The following is a 9,778-nucleotide window of genomic DNA, read 5'->3' as shown; positions in this document are numbered from 1 at the left end:
GTATCAGTACAGATATGTATGTTGTGTTGATGTAAATGGAAATATCAAAACAGATATGTATGTTGTGTTGATGTAAATGGAAGTATCAATACAGATATGTATGTTGTGTTGTTGTAAATGAAAGTATCAACACAGATATGTAAGTTGTGTTGGTGTAAATGGAAGTATCAATACAGATATGTATGTTGTGTTGGTGTAAATGGAAGTATCAATACAGATATGATTGTTGTGTTGGTGTAAGTGGAAGTATCAATACAGATATGTATGTTGTGTTGGTGTAAATGGAAGTATCAATACAGATATGATTGTTGTGTTGGTGTAAGTGGAAGTATCAATACAGATATGTATGTTGTGTTGGTGTAAATGGAAGTATCAATACAGATATGTAAGTTGTGTTGGTGTAAATGGAAGTATCAATACAGATATGTATGTTGTGTTGGTGTAAGTGGAAGTATCAATACAGATATGTATGTTGTGTTGGTGTAAATGGAAGTATCAATACAGATATGTATGTTGTGTTGGTGTAAATGGAAGTATCAACTTAGATATGTATGTTGTGTTGGTGTAAATGGAAGTATCAATACAGATATGTATGTTGTGTTGGTGTAAATGGAAGTATCAATACAGATATGTATGTTGTGTTGGTGTAAATGGAAGTATCAATACAGATATGTATGTTGTGTTGGTGTAAATGGAAGTATCAATACAGATATGTATGTTGTGTTGATGTAAATGGAAGTATCAACACAGATATGTAAGTTGTGTTGGTGTAAATGGAAGTATCAACACAGATATGTTTGTTGTGTTCGTGTGAATGGAAGTGTCAACACAGATATGTAAGTTGTGTTGGTGTAAATGGAAGTATCAACACAGATATGTATGTTGTGTTGGTGTAAATGGAAGTGTCAACACAGATATGTATGTTGTGTTGGTGTAAATAGAATTATCTCCTATTTTATGACGTTCTGGTATATTCGTTTGTTTCCTATATTATCACAAAATTATGCATGAATTAGCGCAGGTAAGACTGATGAGGCTAGAGGGAAGGCAGCTTGTCAACAGCATTTTCCGCCAACTCGTGGTCTACGCTAATAGAATAGCGAGATTTCCCCGTCACTGTTATAGCACATCCACGACCCAAAAGTGCGGAACGTGTTTTTGCGTTAAGAGGAACGCGAGCCACGGACCGTCATGTTCACAGTCCAACTCACTTGACACACCCGGCTCCGTGCTGACGTTCTGACATGTGCAGAACATAACAAAGTAAGTTGTACAATGTTCTTCACAGTCTGGCTGTTTCTAATGATATCCTAAAGTACGTAACACTGAACATGTATCATAACAATCAAACGTGATATTCAAAACCTTTTCCACTTTAAATTCTATATGTCAGAGATTAATGAAGACAAGTAACCGACTCGACCAATTCTCGTAATTGTATCTTCCTGTGTGTATTATATGCACTAATTTTCACAGTTCAGTAGAGCTTCAACGTGGATGTAGCATGTCAAACGTTATATCATTTGACGTTTAAAAACAATCTACGTGTTCTAAACATCTATCTATGGTCACGTTATAGATAACTGGGTCACACTTAGTGTTCTGTATTATGCAGCTTCAGAGTGGACACCAGTGTATAATTACAGTTATTTATGTAACGCAAAACAGGAATTATTTCAAGCGAGGTTAGGTACCCATGGAAACGTATGTCATTTTTACTAGCCCTTTGTTTGTTTTCTGAATTTCGTTCAAAGCTACACGAGGACTGTTTGCATTAGCCATCTCACCGCCAACTCTTGGGCTACTCTTTTACAAACGAATAATGGGATTGGCCGTATCGTTATAATACCCTCCGCCGAGCATGTTTGATGTGATGGGGATTCGAACCCGAAGCCCTCAAATTAGGAGTTGGGCGCCCTAACTATCTGGCCATGCCGAGCCTATCGACCCTTTATTGTAATCTGTAGGTTATTATGTAACTTTTTAAAAACGAATCTAATATTTAATGTCGAGAAAATAGAAACTGAATTTGTAATTAACCGTTTAATCTTTCTTTTCGACTTTATTACGTTAATCCCTCTTCATTAGTCACTAATGCTTACATAAATAAAGCTTCCTTTTAAACGATAATGCATAGTTTAGAAATCAGATTTTCCTTGCCCGAATATTACTTTCTCTAATTGCGTGTAACATCAGGTAAAAAGTGAGTTTTATCGTGAATGTCAAAGTAAAACATTAACTTGTCTAAACTTCTCGAGTCTCATTATAAAGTCATTTATTTGTGCATGCTATACAGGGTTTTTTACAACATCCAACAGCCGAACAATGAATACGATACACAGTTATATTAGAATAATTATTGAAGGAAGCAACGAGTGAGAGGCTTAGCTAATAATTGACCAAATCTCGTGAGTTACGTAAACAAATAAGACCTTTAAATCGAAATCTATAAAAATCTAATAAAGGTTTACATAGGCGTTTCTGGTACAATGACATACATCGAATCATCAGAGTGTAAGAAAAATGTTTTTAAAAACGTATTAAAACAAAGTGTTTTAAGCAGATAAAATAAAGAACATTAGCGCCAATAACAACTGTATCACTAATATTAAACAATTAAGTTATCAATACACAAATCAACGCTAACTTTTAAACTATTGAAACATCTATGTTTTATCTGTTATTTGTTTAAAGCACAGAGATTATACAGTTAGCACTTCAATTCCAAAAAAGTTAACACTTTTGTCGAGACAAGCTATAACATTTTTATTACGTTAAATGTATCGCAATAAACAACACAATATACAGTTTGATTACAGAAAATATATAGTATATGACTTACATTAAACAACGTAAACTACCCATCTTTTACTGAATTTGTAATCCAGTTCCACGTTTCTAGATTTATAATTGATAATTAGAAATAATCGTTTTAGTTCTAACTTTCAGCTTTTTCGTCCTAAGTTTCTAAATACTGACTAAAATTGTTTGTTAAAGCGAAGAAGACAACTGACACTTTGAAAAGATTTTGGAAAAATTGAAAGCATCGAATATTTTCGTGTCCTGGAGGACTTTTACTTCGAATTCGCTTATTTGCAGGCATCATATCCTCTCACATGCGTGTGGGCAAAGGGTGGTTGCAATCGTTGTGCCCATATCTTTTTGAAACGCATTTAAAAGATGTAAAAACAGCCCCATTTAAATGCACCATTTTCAATGAAAATTCGAATTTTTTTTCCACGGTCGCAATGCCTTCAAACTGCACCTCCTCTGTATGGACTTGCCACTCATTTCCTCTTTCCCTCAAAAAGCAGCGCCCCTTTACTTCTGCCTACACCCCATATAATTTGTTAATGTAATGTAACCTGTGCATTCTATTTTAATCGTGACACAAGTTTGTATTTGTCGGATGTAATTTTAAAGTTTTATAGCTTTGGAAAATTCCACAAGAGCGGCCCCAGTCCTAGGCATCACTCCATAACTACCTATAATAGTACTTGTGCTTCAGTATTCAACTTAATACTGAGGTGTGGTTAAATCACGCTTGTAAGAACTGTTGAACCATGCCATGAGCAGCTAAAATTAAAATGAGTTATGCTAAACCTGCTGAATTCCTATATGGATAATGACCAAAGTTAAAATGAGTTACGTTAAGCTAACAGAATCTCGACATGGATAGCTCAATTAAAACTGCTTGTTTTGTTTCCACTTATCCAGACTCAGAGAGTTTACACAATTTCTCGCAGTTCCAGGTTTGATTATTATATGTCTTTAACTAGCCACTAGTAACACTTGACACCTTTAAAACACATTTAAAGACAGAGTTCCAAATTTTACCGTTCACACAAAGAAAAATTCTTGATTTAATATTAAATAGTTTTAAAATGGGAAAATACTATAGTTAATTTCGTGTGCAAAAAGGAAAATGTGCACTTGCTCAAAGTCTAAAGCTATCTTGTATGTAAAATAAGTTGAAAAAGACGTTATAATGCATGTAGTCCAAGCAATGACAACAGAGATTGATCGCTTCTGTATCGCTATATCAAAGCCCAAAATAGGTGGCACAAATTGACTTCATATTTTCTCTGTCTCTGTTAGTGTTTATTTTTTTAATTTCGCGCATAGCTACACGAGGGCTATCTGCGCTAGTCGTCCCTAATTTAGCAGTGAAAGACTAGAGGGAAGGCAGCTATTCGTCATCACCTATCGCCAAATCTTGGGATACATTTTTACCAACGAACAGTGGGATTAGCCGAAACGTTATAACGCCATCACGGCTGAAAGGGCGAGCATGTTTGGTGTGACGGGGATTCGATCCCGCAATCCTCAGATTACGAGTCGATTGCCTTAACCACCTGGTCATGCCGGGTCTCTCTGTTGAACCCTACTATCAGATATTTATTTAAGTCAAAAATCAAAATGTCACGATTCGTTCAGTATAGTAAATCCACATTAATTAGATTACTTTTTTAGAATCGTAACTGTAACAGATGGGTGAATGTTTGTGAGTGTCTTCTTATTGTAAAGCCACATCGGGCTATCTGCTGTGTCCACCGAAAAGAATCGAACCCCTGATTTCAGCACTGTAAATCCACAGACTTATTGCTGTCCCAGCGGGGGGGACTTGTCAGAGGAACAATGCAGAAATTTTTTGAAATCAAAAACATCACTTTGTTGAGCCCCATTTGTAATGAATGACTTTCAATTTTAGTGAACACAACAGAAAGCCCTTCAAATTAAGGAAAGCTCTAGTCGGACACTTAGAAGAGAATAAAATCAGTTTAAGATCAGGTTTAAGGTTTATCTATAAGCTAAGCCTATTATTTTCGATTGTACATGTATTTTTACTATTTTGTAGATATCTTATTTGTTTTTAAATAGTAGTAGCAGCAGTTACTTTATTTTCACCCGTCGTTTGAATTTATTAAAAATATTTTCAAGTGCTCTAATCTAATCTTAAATGGTTTCTACGACCCAATTGAAACACTCTTATAGAAGAATGGATTGGTCAACAATTTTCAACATTTCAAAAGAATGATGAAGCACAAAAACAGCCCCACTATTTGTCATGTAACCCATCTCTCTTCTGGTCCTTAACACAACAGAATATTCGTTAGTCTGTTTTAGAATTTTCTTGCAAACTACACGTGTTACCGTCTACGCGTAGTCGCTCCCTAATTATGAACTGATAGATTAGAAGGAAAGCAGTTAACCTACAGTACCCACCAGCTCATAATCTATTCTTGTATGTCCAAGATGCAGACTGTTTTTGTGGAAATGGAACGCGAGTAATGAATACCCGGATTCACGGTATGGGCACGTTAATTAATCACTCACGCCTGATCTCAAAATAATTATGTCATCTTATCTTTCGCTTTAAAAATTCCAAAAGTTTGGCCAGTTGTTTAGAAACCTAGAAAAGCGCCACAGCAGTCATAAAATAGCTTAACCTGTTAATATGAAATAAAGTACATATCTGCACAAGGCTCTTCGTGATATGAAAAATACGAAACAAAAAACAGTGGCTATTACTCTGTCTCGGAGAAGAATACATATCAAACAAATTACAATAATATTCAGATAAAATAAATCGAAACATTCTTGATATTATAAACATATTCAGTCATGTTTTATCATAATTACCCTTTAGCCTCTCGTTCACCTTTTCAAATAACTACAATGCAGTAACATGGTCGAACAATGTAAAGTTCCAGTTTTCTAATTACTGTTGTTGTTATTTTTCTTCTTCAATGTTAATAACAAGTAATCCTACCATGACACTCCAAGTAGCTTTTGAAGAAACTATACCAAAATATACTCATCCTGCAGTTCCAGGTCGATAGGCTGTCAGAAGCAATTCAACGATTAAACAATTGTAAAAGATTGGGATGACACCTAATGGATGAATTCAAAAATAAAGTTTTCGTATCTCGTTTGAAAAACAACACTATTTCGCTTTCACACCGAAGCCTTCTGAAGATACAAGCAACAATACTCTTGACGTTATTCAGGTGATATCTGGTGACAAACAACTAGAAATTATGGCCTAACAAATACAAACTCGTTATAGTGGTTCCACCGATTCTCTTCTGAATCCATTCCAGGCTTAAGTGGTTCGCCGGTGCCCCCACATGCCGTTCCGGAACCTGCAGCTGCAACGCAGCGGAAGCTGGCTCCATTGAGATCGTCGAAAGCTTGCTCCAAAAAATTATGTTTCAGAAAGAATCGTGCTGTGTAACGGTCCATGTTACATCTGTCTGGATCTCGGCTTTCGTTTAGATTTTCTCCAAATACCTCACGACATAGACCAACCTTTCCACAAACCAAAATGCGAGTAAGTTTCCGAAACTTGACGTCTGCCAATCCGTCTCGACCAAAGGCGAAGGTTCCTCGGTAGCCAACCGTTATATATCCAGGAGGTCGAGAAATATGGGAAGCTGCTGCTTGGCTAAAAGGTATCCGGTGGGAGTGGGAAGTTGAGGAAGAGCTTCAATATCAGCCACCATACCTGGAAGTATGAAATACTCGGCTTCTTGCTTCAAGCGTTCACGCTCGTGGAAGTTTTCGGGAAGGATCACCTTCTGATTTCGAAGATAGTCCAAAATATATCGGAAGATCACGCCATCTCGGTCAATGAAAACTTCCCTTTGGAATCTCGCATTGCTGTCTTTATGCCTTCGCCGGTAAACATTTGTCCCAGAAGAGAATTTGGTTCTTTAGTTAAAGTGCTTATGGAGGTCGTGTAGAATACTCCGCCAACATTCAGTTCCACCACCGACGGTAAGCTCAACAGGCGAATCTCCTGTAGACCATCTCCATTAGAAGTCAAAGACATGTTTTGTATCTTCGAAGGTAAACAAAAGAAAATCACTGAGGAGGATCTAATTAGAATGTTACTTCGTAAAAGATGAAAAGGGAAACTTCATTAACCGAATTAGTGCAAAGAGATTTTTTTTTTTTCAGGGTTCACTTCCTCCACATTCGGTATAGGTTGCAGATTTTCCGAAACCCTATCGTCCAGATTTTAAGAAATGTTGCCAAAGTAACGCTTAATAACGCGTGATGAAGTTTTAGAGAATTTACAGTGTCGCATTATAGGCCCAACTTCTTGTTATCAAGACCTACAGCAACTACGACTGACTCTGTGCCTTGAAACTCTTTCACGGCTATATGTAATCCAACTGACGCTAACAATCGATAACTGAAAATTACGTTAGAAACGTTACTGCCATCTAGGGGCTATAATGTGAAACATTTTATACAAACTTAATACGTGTATAAATTTATATAGGTATTTTCGATACATGTACATACAAATATAGATGTAAAATATCAAATCCCCAAGACTACAAAAATAAAAATGACCACACACCGTCAAGGAGTATAAAGTTTAGATTATCAGAAGAAAAAATAATTAGAAAGAGTATAATAATTAGACATTTTATAAATATCGAACTCCACAAATATTGGTCATCATTGTTTCTTTGTAATGTTTTCTGGTTAATTCTACGAAACCATGAATTAAATAAAAAAATAAAAGCCAGTGTTCGTGTTTGCAAAATATATAAGTTATCTGTAGCGAAACAAACCAAATCTACTAAGTAAAACACTCCCCGGTGGCTCAGCGATTAAATCTGAAGGCTTATAACACTAAAAATCGGGTTTCAATTCCCTGGTGGGTAGAACACAAGATATCCCATTGTATAGCTTTCTACTTATCAACAAAAACAAACTACATAAAACGAATGTATTGTCAATGTGCATTTAATTAATTGGTTTCAAACTTTAACCTGCGTCTCCCAATTTAATATAGAAAGCTTCTTTGTTTGTAGTAGAGGAAAATCACAGTGGGCTGTCTGCTATCCACTACAAAGAATCGAACGACGGATTTTAGCGTTTTAAGTCTGTACACTTACTGTTGTCCTATTGGAGACAGAAAAGGAAGATATCATATATAGAATTAAATGGTAATTTTGCTCGCTCTTTCAGCCGTGGAGGTGTTATTATGTTACGGTCAATCCCACTGTTCGCTGGTAAAAGAGTAAACCAAGAGTTAGTGGGGAATGATGATAATTAGCTGCTTTTCCTCTAGTCTTGCACTGCTAAGTTAGGGACGACTAGCGAATAGCTTTCCTAGAAATTCAAAACAATTAAATAAATTGTAATCATTATAAGTATTAATTAAGTAGTTCTGTGACAATTTTATGATTTATTCAATTTGTTGTCATCACCCTAGTGATTCAGTTGCAAGTTAATATTGTTCAGCTTTAAGTTAACAACAAGCATAATTATTTTATAAGATCATTTTTGTTCGAAAAAGCAAAACTCACTCAAGTATTCATTCGATTCGAATTATTTAAAATTGTTCAAAATAAAATATTTGACCTCTCACAACTGTAAAAATTCATTAATTTTTGCAAATAAATGGATACATTACACAATATGCTACGTAGGTGATTACTAAGTTCCTCCTGAATTTCATGAAATTGTTTACTTATAATTTTCGATTTTGTTACGTCCATAATTCAGTTTTCTTTTAATATTTTTCATCATTAAAGAATTTCTAAAGGTTCGAATTTTTTACAAGATTAACAAAAAAGTTTAATTCATAAATACAACTACAAACCCCTATTTTGGCTCCACGTTCTTACCTAGAAATACATTTGATGGAGTGTAAATAGGAACTTAAAGTAATTTAAGTAAGTGACGTTTACAGTATCTCTAGTCTTGCTCCCTTAATTATTTTTTACGATCTGAGTTTCATGCTTTTAAATTTCTAATTCTTTTATTTATCTTATTTGCTGGATTTTTTTTTTCTTTTGCTAAACTACTGGTAAAGGGTTACTTGATATGGTAATTAACTTCATGCATTGTAATGATAATAAACATGGGTATTAGCTAACTGATATGGTTCATGATGATTTACTGCAGCTATTAACTATTTGATCGCATTACTTCGATATGTAAAATGTTAAATTAATTAATTAAATTCTCTCTACATGTGGTGTATAACAATGAGAAAATATATGTCTGGACTAAGACAAAATCTCTACCAAACATGAAAATAAATTACCACTAGAAAAGTAGCCTTTTCAAATAAAACATATACGTTTAAGATGTCGCTTTAAATCTAATAAAATTTAACATTATATTTATTAATTTTTTATGCTTTTTCAATTCATACATAATATAGGAGTTGGCTCCCCAAAACACCTATTGTATAGTGTACAAAGCACTGAGTATCTATGCTAAAGTCATCTATTATTGGCCAGTAATTCCTATTTCACCCTGTACTTAATTTATTTTAAAGGAACACTAGATGTTTGTAAGAAAACTAACCTCAAGGAACAATGATAACATCGTTTACACAATGATCTTTTTTAGCTTATGTACAATATAAAAGAAACAACTCGATTTTTAACTACGCCTACAACCTTCGCAGTATCTTATTTAGTATTCTATAAAAGGTTTATGTCTAATATACCAAGCTGTTTTGTTGTGGACAGACTAGGAAAGAAGAAGAATTACAAACGGATTGTTTAGAGCGGCGTTTTTTTTTTCTATGAGTCTAAAATACGTGCTTTTCTTATGTATGTTTATGTGTACATCCTTAATAGTCAATAGTAAAGGTTTTAAAGTGTTGTTTGAACCGAACCTTTACTGTTTAATAAAGTATTTCTTGCTCGAACTTTCTATTAGAATTATGTGAAATTCCTTGCACTCCCTATAGGCCCAGCATGCCCAGGTTGTTAGGGTACATGAATTACAATCTAAAGCT

At 34.8% G+C, this 9,778-nt stretch overlaps 1 pseudogene; it reads right to left on the bottom strand.

Annotated features, from left to right (window-relative positions):
* Window positions 1-2,260: 2,260 nt before the first annotated feature.
* On the bottom strand, window positions 2,261-6,856 carry LOC143247538 (BTB/POZ domain-containing protein KCTD12-like; annotated as a pseudogene).
* Between the last annotated feature and the right edge of the window lie 2,922 nt (window positions 6,857-9,778).

This window comes from Tachypleus tridentatus, chromosome 3 (assembly GCF_004210375.1).
Source record: "Tachypleus tridentatus isolate NWPU-2018 chromosome 3, ASM421037v1, whole genome shotgun sequence".
Taxonomy (NCBI): domain Eukaryota; kingdom Metazoa; phylum Arthropoda; class Merostomata; order Xiphosura; family Limulidae; genus Tachypleus; species Tachypleus tridentatus.
Note: the sequence above shows the minus strand (reverse complement) of the source record. Positions and strands in the feature narration are given on the sequence as shown.